The sequence below is a fragment of the Peromyscus californicus genome, unplaced genomic scaffold, assembly GCF_007827085.1.
Source record: "Peromyscus californicus insignis strain IS unplaced genomic scaffold, ASM782708v3 Scaffold_20__1_contigs__length_68692818, whole genome shotgun sequence".
NCBI lineage: Eukaryota > Metazoa > Chordata > Mammalia > Rodentia > Cricetidae > Peromyscus > Peromyscus californicus.
In genome coordinates this window covers 65,873,319-65,889,985 of record NW_026294503.1, presented here as the reverse complement: position 1 = coordinate 65,889,985, position 16,667 = coordinate 65,873,319, and positions in this window count along the sequence as shown.

Genomic DNA, 16,667 nt, shown 5'->3' with positions numbered 1-16,667 from the left:
ATTCTGCTCCTTGGAGTCCACATGTTCACGAGGGTGATGTGGATATGCTTCCCGCCGTATTCACACGGAGATGTAGGCGTGCTTTCCACCACAGATGCAGGCCCTTGGTTTGCAGCATGTCCCTCTGTCCCCTTTCCTGCTCCCACAAGCCATAGTTTCCACACTGGGTCCCCAGCACCAGGCTGGCAGTCCTAAGGTGGTCTTTCTATAGAGAGAGGGTGCTTTGGGATGTTTTCTGGAACCAGAGAGGCCACTGGTCAGTCTGAAGGTGACTTCCCAAGGGCAGAAGGAGCAGTGCTCCCGAGACTGAGTGCTGGGCTGGGGAGATGCCCGGTGGGCTGGGGCCAGTGTTGGAGGGGTGGAGTCAGCTAGAGTAAGGAAGCTGGGATATCATGGAAGGCTGGACTGGCATGCTTCTCAGGCCAAGTCAATTAGACCTGAGTTTGCTATGGCACCATGAAGTTTTTTCAGGAAGAGACTGGTAGGAATGCCCATGGCCAGGAAGTAAGATGAAAAGATCAGTGGCTAGAGGGCCGCTGAGGGCCTGGATGGAGTTCAGAGGTGGAGCCCTTGCCTAGAATGAGCAGGAGGTCCCCGGGCTTGGTCTCCAGTACCCATCTCCATTTGAAATTCTTTTTAGCTGGGTGGTGATGGGCCTTTAATACCAGAACTCTGGAGGCAGAGGCAGCCTGAACTCCAGGTTCAAGGTCAGCCTGGTCTACAGAGTGAGTTCCAGGACAGCCAGGGCTACATAGTGAAATCCTGTCCTGAAAAGCAAAGCAAAACAACAAAAATAAAGATATTTTTTCACTATTTAGTCTCTCTCTCTTTCTCTCTCTCTCTCCTTTTGAGACAGGGCTTCTTTCTGTAGCCCTGGTTGTTCTGGAACTCCCTCTGTAGACCAGGCTGGCCTCGAACCCAGAGATCTGCCTGCCTCTGCCTCCAGGTGTGCACCACCATGCCCAGCCTAGTTTCTTGAGCTTTAGACTTGGGAGACAGCAGGGTCTGGTGGGGCCTGCCATGCAAACACAGGTAAGTCCTAGAGATGCCGTTGTTAGGCAGCTTCAGCCCATTGTTGGCATGAGCAACTTAGGGTTGCCGGGTTCATTTTTCCCTCCTCACCACCTCTTCTTCTTCTTCTTCTTCTTCTTCTTCTTCTTCTTCTTCTTCTTCTTCTTCTTCTTCTTCTTTTTTTTTGAAAAAAACAAGGTCTCGCTGGGCGGTGGTGGCGCACGCCTTTAATCCCAGCACTCGGGAGGCAGAGCCAGGCGGATCTCTGTGAGTTCGAGGCCAGCTTGGGCTACCAAGTGAGTTCCAGGAGAGGCGCAAAGCTACACAGAGAAACCCTGTCTCGGAAAACCAAAAAAAAAAAATGAAAAAAACAAGGTCTCATGAAACCCACAGTGTCTTGAACTCACTATTTAGCAGAGGATGACCTTGAACTTCTGATCCTCTTGCCTTGAGTGCCCAGGTGCCAGGATTGTAGGTGTGCACCATCATGCCCCTCAATAGTTACAAGAGAGTTCATTTGTATCTGTTGACTCATGTTTTTAACTGTTGGCAATACTTTTAAAAGATTTTACAATATCTTGAGACTGAAAATACCATGGCACAAATGTGTCAGGGTCCAGGTTGTGTCCACAGCTCCAGAGCCCTGAGAAAGCTACTGTATGTGCTGGAAAAGGGAGTCGTCTGAGTAGCAAGCCTGAGCTTTAAGGTGTGTGCACTCAGAGCAGTGTGGGGCAACAGCCTCGTAGCCAAAGGTCATGGGGGCAGTTGCAATTATCCAGGCTGCAGGGGCTGTATCGGGAATGAAAGCAGCTGACCTCGAGAGGAAAGAGGACTCCCAGGGCACAGGTTAGGGCTCTTTGGAGATTAGCTCTCTTTGGAAAGCTATAGGTTTAAAGACTGCTATTCCTTTGACCCCTTAAAGGGATTGAAAACACACACACACACACACACACACACACACACACACACCACCACCACCACCACCACCACCACCACCACCATACCCCTCAAAACCATCTAGTGAGTGGACGCCTGTATCAAGGGTGATGCCCCTGAAAATCCCAAGATTGTGTGCAGGAAGGTCACATCCTGAAGCTGGGTAAGACATTCCAAAGGACCTGAAGAGGGAAAGGTGGTGCTGGAGGAGGGGCTCAGAAATCTGGCCTGGCCTTCAGGAAGACCCCAGCCAGCTCTAATGGGAACCACACGCGTGGTGAGCTTGGAATCCTGGATTGCCCCTGACGTTTGGCTTTGGAATCGGACACTTGGTTGAGGTCACTCCTGACCTGCTGAGGTCTGAGGCCGCCCAGCCCCAGCTCCCTTCCTAATGGCTGCCAGACCCTGTGTCCTGCACCCAGCCTTCCCCGGGGCCTGCCTGCTTCCGGGACAGGGCATGTTTCTTGGGTCCCATTTCCTGCTAGCAGGAGCATTGAAGCCTTGGGGAGTAGGGGTTCTCAGATGAAAATTTTAGGTTTCCTGCTGGGCCAATATCGGATGCCCTTAGAAATAATAGGAGAAAAAGACAGAGGCAGGAGGCTCTCTCTGAGTTTGAGGCCAGTCCGGTCTACATAGTGAGTTCCAGTCCAGCTGGAGTTACACAGTGAGATTCTTTTTTTTTTTTTTTAAGTGTCTTCCTGTGTTCTTCAAGAACTGTGTTCCTTAAACCTCACACTGGCCTTGGGGTGGAGTGGTCTGCCTTACAGAGGCTAATGGGCTCTGTCTCTTCCCTGTAGGACCTGAGGGGCTCTGTGTGGCTCCAGTAGACTTAGCCATCCTGCTGTGCTCCACCTTAAGCACCAGGAACAGGGAAGAGCTGAAATGGAGGGGAAGCGCTGTGAGCAGGCGGCTTACTTCCAAGGAATCTTGAGAAAACAAGAGAACATGGGTCCTGTAGCACGAATCTTAAAAGGTCTTATTAATGAAAACAAACCTGGAGCCCTTAAGGTATTGGGGTGAATGCTGGAAGATCAGAGAAGCAGAACAAGCCACAGCTAACCTCACCTTGCCAGTTCCTCAGCTGATCCTGTTTCCACAGACTGGAAGCTTCTGAGTCCTCATGCTGCTCAAAAGCCTAAAAGCTTAACCAGCCTAGTTTCTGGTTTCCACACCTTATATACCTTTCTGCTTTCTGCCATTACTTCCTGGGATTAAAGGCATGTGTCACCATGCCTGGCTGTTTCCAGTGTAGCTTTGAACTCAGAGAGATCGGGGATGGATCTCTGCCTCCAGAATGCTAGGATTAAAGGTGTGAGTGCCACCATTTTCTGGCCTCTATGCCTGTCTAGTGGCTGTTCTGTTCTCTGACCCCAGATAAATTTATTAGGCTGTATGATATATTGGGGAACACAATACCACTCAGGGTCCCTTCTAGCAGACTTCCTGGTACTTTTCTTCTCTCCTAACCTTTTGGACTGGCCAAAGGATGAGAGTCTCAGTAAACCACAAAGGGCTAGGAAACACCTGGTCCTCAAGCCCTGAGCAGACTCACAGGCTTTGGGCCTCTTCTGAGGTTGCTTCTCCTGAACCCTCTTCATAGCCCTGTGACCACGGTGGGTGTGCTTTGCTTTCCAGAGTTGTTTCTCACCCTTGGTACCATGCTTGAGAGCTTCTAGGCATCCTACTCAGCATCAGATGCTGGAGGACTGCAATCCTGGGTTAAGGGATAGAGGATGGCCTTGTCCCACCTCCTTCCTTTTTTTTTTTTTTTTTTTTGGTTTTTGTTTTTCGAGACAGGATTTCTCTGTGTAGCTTTGGAGCCTGTCCTGGATCTCGTTCTGTAGACCAGGCTGGCCTCGAACTCACAGAGATCGGCTTGGCTCTGCCTCCTGAGTACTGGGATTAAAGGCGTGCGCCACCACCGCCTGGTTCCACCTCCTTCCTTTAAGCAAGATCATGCTGCCCTGCAAAAGTTCTGTCTAGTAGCCTTGCTGGGCCAGTGCCTGGTGAGTGCAGGGGACCTAGAAGCTCTGCTCAGGAGAAAAGCTCTGGGGTTTTTGTCTGCTGGTTCTGAGACAAGGTCTCAAAGCCTAGGTGGATCTGGAGTGCTGGAATCCAGACATTATTCACCACTGCTCCAAGCTGGACAAGCCTCTGGTTTTTATGGATTTATTTTACTTTTAATATTCTCTCTCTCTCTCTCTCTCTCTCTCTCTCTCTCCACCCCCCCTCTGTGTGTGTGTGTGTGTGTGTGTGTGTGTGTGTGTGTGTGTGTGTGTGTGTGCCTGCAGGTCACAAGAGATCATCCCTCCCCTGGAAATGGAGTTACAGGTAGCTGTGAGACTCAGCCCACTTGGATGTTTGGAATCAAACTGACGTCCTCCCCCAGAGCAGCCAGTACTTGCTCTTAACCACCCAGCCATCTCTCTGGCCCGTGGACAAGCCTCGTACCTGGAGCTAGTCTACTCCCGATGGTCCAGGCACTTCTCCTTGTTGGCAGAGGGTCCCTGAGGCAAGGTGACCAAGCATGCACAGACCACAGGGCAGCCTTGGCCTGACTTATCGCTACGCTCCTGTAAGGCAGCTAGGTCTCAAAAGTCCTTAGAGAGGGCTCAGAGGCTTCCGGAGAGAAATCTGCCCGTTGGAACAGACTGGAAACCAGGCAGCAGTTGCAGGGGAGTAAAGCGGGTAGCAGCTTCAGGAAGTCCCTCTAACCCAACCCACCTCCCACCCCCACCCCCACCCCCAGCCCCAGGCTGGTTTCGGGAAGCTCTCCCAATGAATATTTAATAGCTAGTGCTGGGCCTGATTGAATTTTAATGTGGACGACCCGAGCCCTGGAGCCCAAGTCCAGGCAATTAGTCAGGAGCCATTAACGATGACTGAGCTGATTTATCGGCCAGACAAGGCCTGGGCTGGGGGAGCTCAGGCCTGCAGCAGCCCAGGATTGGGGCACAAGGTCTTCGGTGTCAGCCAATCGCCACAGCCATCACGGCCTGCTTTGCATCTCATTCGCATAGCATCTCCCGAGGGTAGACATCACTGGAGGCCCGTGGGGGAGGAGGTAGTGCATGGCTGGAGCTAGACCCAGGCTGGGTTGTTCCCTGCTCTGACGACAAGGGCCACTCCTGAAAAACCACTGTTTTACCTATGGGACTCAATCCGACCATGCCGCGGTTCCAGGGGTCTCCCCTCTACCCTACGGGGGCCTAGGTAGGAGAGAATTACAAAAAACGATGCTGGTCTAGCTAGGGACAGCCGGAGAAGGCAGACCTGAAACTCCCAGCCTCAACAAAGGAAAGGACTCTGCTCGTAAAAGGCAACACATTGAACCCTCACTCCACTCCAGGCCCACGGGGCTTCCCTCCTTTCTGCCCCGCCCACCCTTAGCTTCTGCACTGGTGGGGGTTGGGAGTGTGGGTTTTCAGGGTGCTTGACAATGCCAGGGATGAAGGCACCAGGTTCTTGGGAGAGAAGGACCTCCTCTCCTTGCGTGCCTCCTCCCATTCCCTCATCCCCCTGACCTGTGTGAACAAGCTGGGATTCAGCCTGGAGCGCTCTCTTGAACTATGCCCGACCTCTTAAATCATAGGTCAAGGATTTAGCTGGCCTGTCGGCTGCCACTCTGGCAGGTGGCCTCCTCCTTACGCCCCCACCCCCCATCAAGCCCTTGTCCAGTGGGCGTGTGGTGAGAGGGTAGCCTTCCTTCTGAGGCCTGTGGCCTTATGGTGCAGGCCTCATCTGGTCTGGGTTGGGAGAGCCTGGGATCCAGCTGTGTAGGGGAGGTGGACCCTGGGATCGGGAGGCTAGGGATCGGCTTGGCAGGGAATGGGAGACCGTAGTCTAGGAAGTCTTCCTGGAAGAAGGAGGGACATAGACACGCCCAAAGACAGGGACAGGAAATCCTCTGCAGCCAGAATACTGCCACAAACAGGATGCAGCCAAGTGGAGCTGGGCAGGCCTCATGTGCCAAGTGTGGTTGGCACCCTGGCCTCAGCAGATAGGCACGAGGCTGTTGCAAAGAATGAGGAGAACGTTATCTCCGTTTGATGAGCATCTACTTACTGCCCTGGGCACTGGAGTACATCAAGCATGTCCAGCCTGTGTCCCCCTGGCTGCTGGAGTCCCAGGACAGCTACGAACGTGGCCCAACACATTTGTAGAGGATACCGTTACCTTGCAGCATCAGAAGGTTGGGTACCTCCTAATAGAGACACAACCCAGTAAGATTTCTCAGACTTCCCATTTTCCAATGGAGCACTTGTAATTCTAGTACCCAGGAAGTGGAGACCGGAGGATTACGAACTTCAGGCCAGACTGGGCTACATAACAAAACTAAATTCTAGAAAGTGTCTGTTTTCCAGATGAGGACACTGAGGTAAGAGAAGAGTTGATGCACTCCAGATCACACAGCTGAAGGATGGCAGAGCCCCGGCCCTGTTTTCCACCTCAGACTGCTCACGGGTACCTCAAGTTCAACTCGTGCCTCTCACCTGCAAGGTGAGTACCTCCCATCAGGTCCCCTCTCACCTGCAAAGTGAGTGAGTACCTCCCATCAGGTCCCCTCTCTCCCTCCGTAAGCATTGGCAGAAACACTGTTCATCCACGTTTTCATGCAGGTATGAGTCCCTGGTGTCATCCATCTGTACAGCTCCATAGCCCACTCCTCAGGTTTCTAGATGCTCACCCCTCTCTCTCCTCCCCTTACTCGAAGCTCAGGCCATCCTTACCCAGGCCGGATGAAGTACCCCTCACCAAGTACCGGGCACTATGCCCAGAACACCCATTCATTTTCTCAGAGGAGCCTCTCCAGGGCTCAAGGTAAGTCCTGCTCCCTGGGGTCTCCATGTCACAGACAGTGGGGAGCGGGGAGAAGAGAGGAGTGAGTAGACACCCCCAGCAGAGGCTGTTAGGAGAGTGGGACCCTGGCAAGGAGCAAGGGTCCTTCCATTTTTACCCACTTTGGGTTACAACGTGGATCTGGAACTCCATCCGCTATTCTGGAATCTGAGGTAAATTTGAGAGTAAGGTCTTGAGATGGGCAGCACCTGGGTTCTGGTGGGGTTACCACACCAGCATTTCCCACCTCCAGATTTCTTTTGTGTGAGAAAGAATGCAAATCGCCCTGAGTTTAGCTAACGTATCCAAGTGAGCCTGGACTTAGCTAACACAAGGACCCAAGAGGGAAGCACAGGGTATCTCTGGGTAGGGTTGTGTTGCCCCAGAAGAGGATATCTGGGAAGAATGTTGGGTACACACAGCAGGACCAGAACTGCACCAGCCTCTTTGTGACTGTTAGAGTTTGAAAGTGAAGTGTACCCCACAAGGGTCTCTGTGTTGAAGGCCTGGCCCTAGCTGCTGGCAGTGTGGAGAGGTGACTGATTCATGACAACACCAACCATAGTGGAAGAGGTTTTAGGAAGTAAACAGGTCACTGGGGAGTGTGTCTTGGAAGGGTATATCCAGTTCCTGGCTTCCTCCTGACTCTCTTACTTCCTGTCCACTGTGAAGTGAGCACACACTCCAGCACATACTTCTCACCGTGATCTTCCTCCCTGTAGCTCCTGTAGAAACAGTTGAGCCCAGTTACCACAGATAGAGTCTCTGAAATTAGGAAACCAAATACAATTTTTTTTCCTCTAAGCCATTTGTCTCTGAGATTTTTGTCACAGTGGTAAAAAGTGACTAACACAGTGACCTTCAGGGGACCATCCAGAAACCCAGGAAAGTTGAGGAGGGTGTCACCCTGCAGCCACTGATCCTCAAGACTCCCATGACAGACGTTTCACCGACTCTAAGCTGTACATTCGATCACATTTTTTACTTTATTTGTTCTAAGACAGGGTCTCTTGCTGCAGCCAAGGCTAGCTTAGAACTCTCCTGTAGTCAGCAAACTTGTGGCAATCCTCCTGCACCAGCACTCTGAGTGCTGGGATTTAGAGGTGTGGGCTATACCACTCCTGGTTTCCTTCAAGCACTTTTAAAATCAGTATCCATCTTATACTCAGTGGCCTCTTACTCTGTACCCAGGCAGCCAGCCACCCTTCCTGATGTGCGAACTTGGTGCCTTTCCTGGTATCACAAAAGGACAGTTAAAAATTGTGATGTTCTAGTCCCAGCTCAGCACCATCCTTTTGAATGGGGCGAGCATTTCTGTCATGAGGAAACAGGGCTGAGAGACGGAGACCTTGAGGACAGACAGTACCAACCAGGAACTGAGGTCTGCCACCAGCCATGGGAATGACCTTGGAAATTGATTCTCCAGTCCCTGGCAGGGCAGCTTATGTGTAACCTCACAAGGGACCATGATGAGCCAGAACCAGCCAGCTAAGATGCCTATGTTCCTGACCTTTAGAGAATAAAATGTTTGGGGCTAGAGAGATGGCTCAGTGGTTAAGGGCACTGACTGTTCTTCCAGAGGACCCAGGTTCAGTTCCCAGCAACTACATGGTAGCTCACAACTGTCTGTAACTCCAGTTCCAGGGGATCCAACACCCATGACAAAATACCAATGCACATAAAATAAAAATAAATTAATTAATTAAAATGTTTGCTGTTTAAAGTTAAGATTTGGAACAACTTTTTTTTCTTTTTTGTAGTTTTTTTGTTTTGTTTGTTTGTTTGTTTGTTTTGAGACAGGGTCTCTCTGCGTAGCCCTGGCTGTCCTGGAACTCACTCTGTAGACCAGGCTGGCCTTGAACTCACAGAGATCTGTCTGCCTCTGCCTCCCGAGTGCTGGGATTAAAGGTGTGCGCCACCGCCCAGCAATTTGGTACAACTTTTTATCCAACAATGGAGAATAATACTGAGGTGTGTGCTTCAGAAATGTCCCGTCACCCATTTCATCTATTGTGACGGTTCAGAGGGGGATCTGTGTGAAAAGCGGGCATCGGCAGTACGGAGTTTAAAATGATTCCAGGAACCAAGCTCTGAAGGTGAGAAAGCTTTTTCTTTTAAAAAAAAAGAAAGAAGAAAAAAAAAATCGGCTGAGCTGGCTCAGGGGTTAAAGGGGATTGCTGCCAAGTCTGTTGACTTGAGTTGGATTCCCAGGGGCTCCCTTGGTCGAAGGTGAAAAACGGACTCTGAAAATTTACCCTCTGACCTCCACACACATGCTGTGGCATGAACATATGTACCCACCCAATTAAAAATAAATGCTTTTTAAAAAAAATGTATTTATGGATGGGGCTGAAGGGCGCTGGGGCTGGAGATGTAGCTCATTGTTAAAGCCCGAGATTCAGTGTCCAGCAACGGGGTGGAGTGGGGGCGGGGGATGCTGCGTTTATTTTTAAAAGTCTTTTCAATAAGTGATATGGAATCCCAGTCAGTTAATTGTTTTTTTCTTGCCAATAGGCATAAAGTAGTCGTGCTTTTTAACAGCGGTGGTACCTAGTGGGATGAATTACAGGCACGTGTTTGTTTTATAGGACAGGCCACTGAGGGGGGTTTGCTGGGACTTGCTGTAGAGGGTTTTATGCCAGGGCCGTATAGGAACTGCGGTGGAGGGAGAAGTGTGTGAGGGGCTGTGTGAGCCGGTCAGATAAGGGCTGGTGGGAAACAGCTCAGAAGTATTTAGAGATCCGAATCTTCCAAAAGGGTATTATCTGTCACTCATTTTGTATGGGTGTGTGGGTGAGTGGGGACACACGTCCTGGGGACTGAGTTCGGGGATTCTCTCTTGCTAGGGGGTTCTATCACTAGGCTAATATCCCCGGCCCTAGTAAGAGTCGCTGGCTGTCTTGGAAACGCCTGCATTTCTCAAACAAAAATAAGGCACGAGACCTGACGATTTTTTTGTTTCCGCTTTTATTTGCCCACAGACCTTTCCGGGTTTGCGGAGTCGTTACGACGGCTTTCCTGCGACTATAAGGGAATATGGAAACCTACAGAGGGGACCTTCCCCATGGCCAGCAGGTGCCTCTTCCGTACCCCATCCCTGAGCAGGAGTAGGGTAGAACTACTTGGGGCGGAGTCAAGCGTGGGTCCAGAGGCTCAGCCTTCAGCCAACCAATGAGAAGGCCGAGGGACAGAGTGTCAAGGCACAGGGCATTAAGTCCACAGGTCAAGGCAGACCAGTGCTTGGGTGATTGGTCTGATTCCAAAGCCAGGGGCGGGTCGTGGTAGCAATCTGAGTCTCCCTTGGACAGTCAGCGGGTGAGCAGCGGCCTTCTGAAAGGCGGGGCTGCCTGTGTCTTGTCGGCGTGGACCGCACAGCCACCGCCCCCTCCCAGCGCTGTGCACCCCACTTCCTGTTCTGAGACTGCTGCAACCTGACCCAGGGCTCAGTGGAGGTGTGTTTCTGAAACCTTCGTGCTCAGAATCCCCAGAGGTCCCCACTCTCTCTGCAGATGCGGCTGGCCACAGGGTCACCACCGGCGGGTCTCTTGGGTCAGTTTGGGAGGGCTCCGTGAAGGAGATGCTGGGCAGCAGGCAGAGGCCTGGGCTGGGTGGCTCCTCAAGCCAAGAGGTATTCCAGCCTCCCCCAAAAGTGGACCACAAAATTCTCATCAAGATTTTGCTTCTGGGCCAGTGAGACGGTTTAGCAGGTAAAGGTATTTGCTGCCAAGCTTGTCCTGAGTTCCATTCCTGGAAGGGTCCTCTGACTTTCTCACGCGCACTGCGGCACTCAGGTGCGCGCGCGCGCACACACACACACACACACACACACACACACACACACACACACACGATGAATCTTTTAAAAGCTCAAAAAAGAATGAGAAACATTTTGTTTCTGAGAAAAATTATCAACATCCAAGCGAAGTTGTTCATTCTTGCAGGGACATATCACCTGCATTATTATCACCACCAACAGCGGTCCAACATAAACGCATTACAGACATGAGAGGGGGTCCAGAATATCTGTCACTGAGAAAAACAGGTTGCAGAAGTGTACAATCTCTCTACACACGTGTGTGTGCACAGGCATGCACACACACACACACACACACACAAATGTTTGGCAGCTACAAAACTTTCCTTGTTTTCCTTTGGGTAGTGGGATTAAAGGTTTTTAATTTTTAATTCGTTTTGTGTTTATTAGTATCTCCTGATTTTTATGAGAAAATTTTAATTACTTGTGCAACCAAATTGTGTGTATGTATGCACTCATGTGTATGTGTGCACTCACACACAGGTGTATGTGTGTACCCTGGTTGTAGCTGTTCTGTCTGGGCCAGTGTCCCTCACATGCATTTTTCCACAGTGGCTCCTACTCCTGAGGGCACAGAGGCCGCTAGTGAACCGTTGCAGAAATGTACGTCCAGGGGCCGGGGAGACGGTTCACTCCGTACAGTGGTTGCCATACAAACATGAGGATATGGAGTTAGACCTCAAGCACATGCTTGTGGTCCCTGTGCTGGTGAAGCAGAGACAGGGGGACCCCTGAGGCTTGATGGCCAGCCAATGAGTGACCGTCAAATCCTGTGAGACGCTCTTTCTCAAAATATAAGGTGGAAGCCAGGTGTGATGACACACACTTTTTTTTTTTTTTTTTTTTTGGTTTTTCGAGACAGGGTTTCTCTGTGTAGCTTTGCGCCTTTCCTGGAACTCACTTGGTAGTCCAGGCTGGCCTCGAACTCACAGAGATCCGCCTGGCTCTGCCTCCCGAGTGCTGGGATTAAAGGCGTGTGCCACCACCGCCCGGCGACACACACTTTTAATCCCAGCACCGAGGAAGCAGAAGCAGGAGGATTCTGTGAGTCCCAGGCTAGCCTGGGCTACATAGTGAGCTCTAGGCTAGCTCAGGCTACATAATGAGACTCCCAAATAAAACAAAACAAACAAAAAAGAACAGTGGAGGAAGACACACACACACACACACACACACACACACACACACACACACACTGAACTTTAGAGCTCACTGGCTATGGTGACATTCAACTACAATTCCAGCATTCAGGAGGCCAAGGCAGGCAGACTACTCTGAGTCTAAGGCCAGCCTGGACTGAGGAGTGAGTTCCAAGCCAACGTGAGCTAAACAGAGCGGCAGGCAGGCAGCTTTTGAACCTAACAATAGTGGCCACTCAGCACTTTCCAGAGTGCTTCCGCACATATTATTTGAGCACCACCGCAGTTCCTAGGTGAAGGGGCTGGAGCCTTCCCGGTACCTGAGTTCTGCTCCTTGCCTCACAGCTGCTTCAGCAGCTACTTGGTTTCCTCAAGACGGTATCTTTCCATGTAGACTGGTTATCTATGTAGATCAGACTGGTCTCTGAGCTTGCAGTGATCCTCCTGCCTCTGCCTCCGTAGTGTTGGGGTTATAGGCATGCACAAGTCTATATGGCTTCTTGTACTGCTGTCTCTCCAAGCTGTCCCTGAGCTTCTCCGGAAGCACTGGGGTCTTTCTCTAGTCTCAGAAAGGAGCACCCGTGGGCATGGGGAGATGCTCTCTACTAGAATCTGGAGTCTTTTGAGGCCCATCTTGGTAGGTCCGCTCCTTATTTATTTTCCCAAGACCCTCTCTTTCATGATTTGTGACAGGGTCCCAAACTGGTCTGAGAGGCTGGTCCCAAACTCCAGGGCTCAAGCAATCCTCCTGTCTCAGCCTCTGGAATAGCTGGGATTACAGACATATGCTGCCGATCTAGGTTCTTCTCTGTTACCCTTCAATAATTTGCAAACTTTTGGAAAATGACTGACGGCTACAGTTGCTTCCGAGGACCAGTTGTCTTCCTGGATTTGTACTATTCCAGGTGTGGAAGGGGCTAGAGCTGGTCCAGCTGGGCTATGCATGGAGGACCTGGAGGTAGCTCTCTTGGGGCCCAGGGAACACAGGAACGCAGCACCAGGGCACCAAGACATCATGGCACTATGGCACCACAGCTTGGGCAGGGTTGGCTCCAACTCCTCAGGCTTCACTAAGTCCCTCCCCTCTTTGAGGCTGGAGGAGGGAGTAGAGGGCTGGGTTAGGAGGGAGGAGGCTAAGCAGGAGGAGCAGTCCACTACATTACTAGATGTCTTAAGTACAACCAGATGTACTGGGACTTTACAATCAGGCCCAGCCCCAGAGGGCAGAGCAGGGGCAGGGGACCTTCTATGCAAACTCGTTTTCTAATTCCCCACCCTCTCCTGCGTTTGTAAACTTTGAAAGAGAGGAGAGACTTCCTGTGGTTTTCCAGGGGCCAGTGTGTTAAGAGGGGGCGGGTTCCTGCAGGGGGGGGGGGTCCTGCCTCTGGACGGAGGGGGCAGGCTCTAGGAAGCAGAGATCTGGACTCGATCTCTAGAACCTAGTGGGGGAAAGAGCTGGGAAGTGTGCTGGGATGGAGATACTGACTCTGCAGGGTTTCACAGAGGAAAACAGAGTCAGGTTCTGACCGCTACATAGGAGTGGGAAAATAAGATCCTAGGCTCAGAGATTCGCAAGCGTTCAAACAGCGCGGGTGTTACTGAATTCTGTGGGACTGGAGGTATAAAGTGGGATCAGTTCAAGGTGCTGGTGCAAAAGCTGTGCTGTGGGATGGGGAGGGGAGCCTCTGTTTATGCAGCAACAGAAGTATCTAGAGTAAATTGAGGATTTTGAGTATGGAGTGCCAGGGTCCCCTGAGTTAGGCACGGGGAGGCGAAATGGGATGAGGTCTTCTCTCCAAGCCTTGAGTGGCCTAACACAGAGCTGGATCTGAAAGGAAAGCATGCATTTTCTAATTCCCACAGAGGCTCCCAGAGACTCTCGGGCTGGCTGTGGGGGTGCTGGCCCAGACCCATCCTGGGGAGGGGAGTGGGGGGGAGGACAACACAGGACAACAAAGCTCGTGTAAGTGTAAAAGCAGCAGTGGGGGAGGGGCATGGGTGGGAGGCTTTGGCATCTGGGCCTTGATGGTCAAACCCCCAAATCCCAAAAGGCTGGCACTTCCATTTGTGGACAGAGCGGCCGGAGCCCAACCGCAGGCAAGTTTGGGCAGCAGCTGGTGGGGTGTGGTGTCCTCTGGGCACACTCCCTGTCCCCTCAGCCAGGACATGCTTCCTTCCTTTCCTGCCCACAGTGACTCCTGAGAGGCCAGCCGAGGACCACAGAGAGAGAGCGCCCTCCCTTTCCTCTTCCTCTCTTCCATTTCTTTCTGCTTCCTCCCTCCACCCATCCTGCCCTGGGGCCTTTTTCTTTCCTTCCTCACCCCACCTGCTCCTGCCTTCTCTGGGTCTGCCTCCCCCGCACCCCCCCCCCAATCTAAAGCCCTTCCAAGTGGGTGTAAGGCATTCTGCATGGTTTTGGAAAGCCCTTGATGCCCATTTCTGGACCAAGATGTCACCCACTCATTCCCACATATACTTAGGCCCCTACCCGTGCACACACACACTCACACGAAGTTGCTGGCATCCAGCCATACACCAAACACAGCCCCTGCTTCTGGGGTGGGTCACAGTGGGTCCTCCATCTTGGAAGTGATAGGAGCCAAATGGCTGCAAGAGGGTAGCAGGCCTGGAAGAGTTGTGCATTAGCCCTCATCACCACTATTATTATCCAATCCATTGTGGGCACTTGACCTGCCCCGGGAGGCTCTCGGTGACCTCGGCGGGGGGGCTTGCAGGGCACAGATCCCTTGCCTGAGGGCAGTTAGAAGAGGGGTCAAGCAGGAGCCCTCAGAGATTAGCCCCCCAGAAAGGCCAAGAATAGAGATATGATGAAAGGCCATTTGCTAGGATTGGCTGTGTGTGTCAGCTTCGGGGTGATGTATTAACAGGACCTTAATGAGCTCGGGGAAGGAAAGCGATACTTCATTGCCTGGGCAATGGGACAGGATGTAGGTGAAGGAGGCAAGCGAGCAGGGTCCCCCCACCTGCTAACTAAAGCCCTTACTGTGACCCATGGCCGTCTGAGAGTAAGAACCGCTTGGTACTGTAAGTTATGGCCTTACCAGTGGAGCCTCGAAGCCTTCTGCAGCACGTTGAGCATCCCTCTGAGGCGTGAACAAGCTTTCCTGAGATTCCAGCACTGGGAGACGTTTGTCTCTAGGCACACATGAACATTCCTTCAAGCTGGATGCCTCAGATGAAGCCCCCTCCTGTCACCATCTCATCCTGGAACCTGGTGCAGTCTGGCCCCCTGAGACACCCATCAACAAGGCCAGCCAGGCTTGGCATCCCGGGACAATTCCAGATGACTGAGGTATCTCTGCTCCTGTGGACACTGGCCTCTTAAATCTGCCTCTGGCCCTCAAGGGAGCCTACAAGAGCCAGGGGTAAGAAGAATGGGGGTGTAGGGGTTCCAGGTCAGGCTTTGCTGAGCACTCTCAAACTGGCCTCAGGTGCCCAACAGGAAAGAAGGACCACAATCAGGAAGTTCCTCATTTTTGTCTCAGCTCCTGCCCTGATAGCATGGTGACCGTGGCTTTTGCACTCTGCCTTTATGATTGTGATGCTAGGGACCTGACCCAACACTCTTGAGTCTTGGCACATCCCTGATTTGTGTCAGAGTGTGTGGGTGGAGGTATAGGGTAAGAATGGAAAGCTGGGGTACAAACAGGAAAGTTCTGGGGCTTGATGAGTTTCAGAACTTTGTTGGATGTTGGTTTTATTTCCATATATAGGCTATAAAAAAACAAAACAAAACAACAAAAAAGGATGATTGGCGGCCTGTACCTTCCCTTCCCCTGGCCTCCACGAAGCTGCCCCGGTCTGTGGGATGCCAGAGTGTCTGGAAGGACGGTCACTGGTGGAGGGACTGGATAGTGTTTAGAGTTCTGAGACTCAGAGGCCAGAGGCCTGTTCTGCAGGTTAGAGGAAGCCCCTCCAGGGTGAATCCTGTCCTGCAGATGCTCATGCTGACCAGGCACCCGGAAGGAAAAGGAAGGCCCAGAAGAGAGGCAGAGCCCTGAAGCACTACCCATGGGTGGGAAATGACTGTCACAGATCCTCTGAACGCTCCGGGCTCCTCCAGAACCTCCACCATAAGCGCAGTGCCTGTGCTCACGAGGGAGTCTTGGCCTTTATCACCACCGCAGTTCTGAGACGCCTGCCTAAAACTGTGCCTACTCTAGACCAGGAGGGCCAATGCTTGGTACAATGCAGTTGCCCTGTGCCTATGCCTCAGTGTAAATGCCGCTGGTTACCAGTGGTGGCTGGGACTCCTTCAGTCCGCGCCAGTGGGCCCAGGGTGACCGTCGTCTCCTTGGGGAAGCTCTCCAGAATGACTGACCTTTCATAAGTGCCACCCCTGAGTCCGATCTTCAATCCTGGGCTCAGGTTCCTGTACACTCCCCACCCCACTTGTTCGGTGGCACCTGTGTAGAGACAGTGCCCTCGCCTGGCTGTCGGGCCTGCCCTGGGCATCCTGCACGCTGTAGGTTGCTCTGCGGACCCGGGCCAGGGACGCAGGCGAGAGTCCACAGGAGTCCTGTGGTCTTGGCCAGCCAGCGGACGGGGCGGGCCTGGCCAGCCGCCTTCCCCTTTGCCCTTCGACCCAGGAAGCGGCTCACAGCCAGCGGCCACTCACGGCAGCCTGGAGCTCAACCCTGGCCTCCGCGCCGGTCCGGCCTCCCCGGCCTCCCCGCCTCCGGGCCGAGCCTCCACCCCCAGCGCAACTTCCCGCTCCGACGGCGGGGGAGGCGGGAGCGGGCGAGCGGCCTGAGAGTGGCGCAAGGACACTCACACCGAGGGTCATTTGCTCTTTTTCCCCCCGGGTGGCTAATTTATTTTCGAGCCCGGGGAGGGGGAGGCGGGGCGGCGAGGGCGCTCCGAGGGGCTGGGCGAGCTGGGGCGGGGGCGGGGCGCTGGGAGGGGCG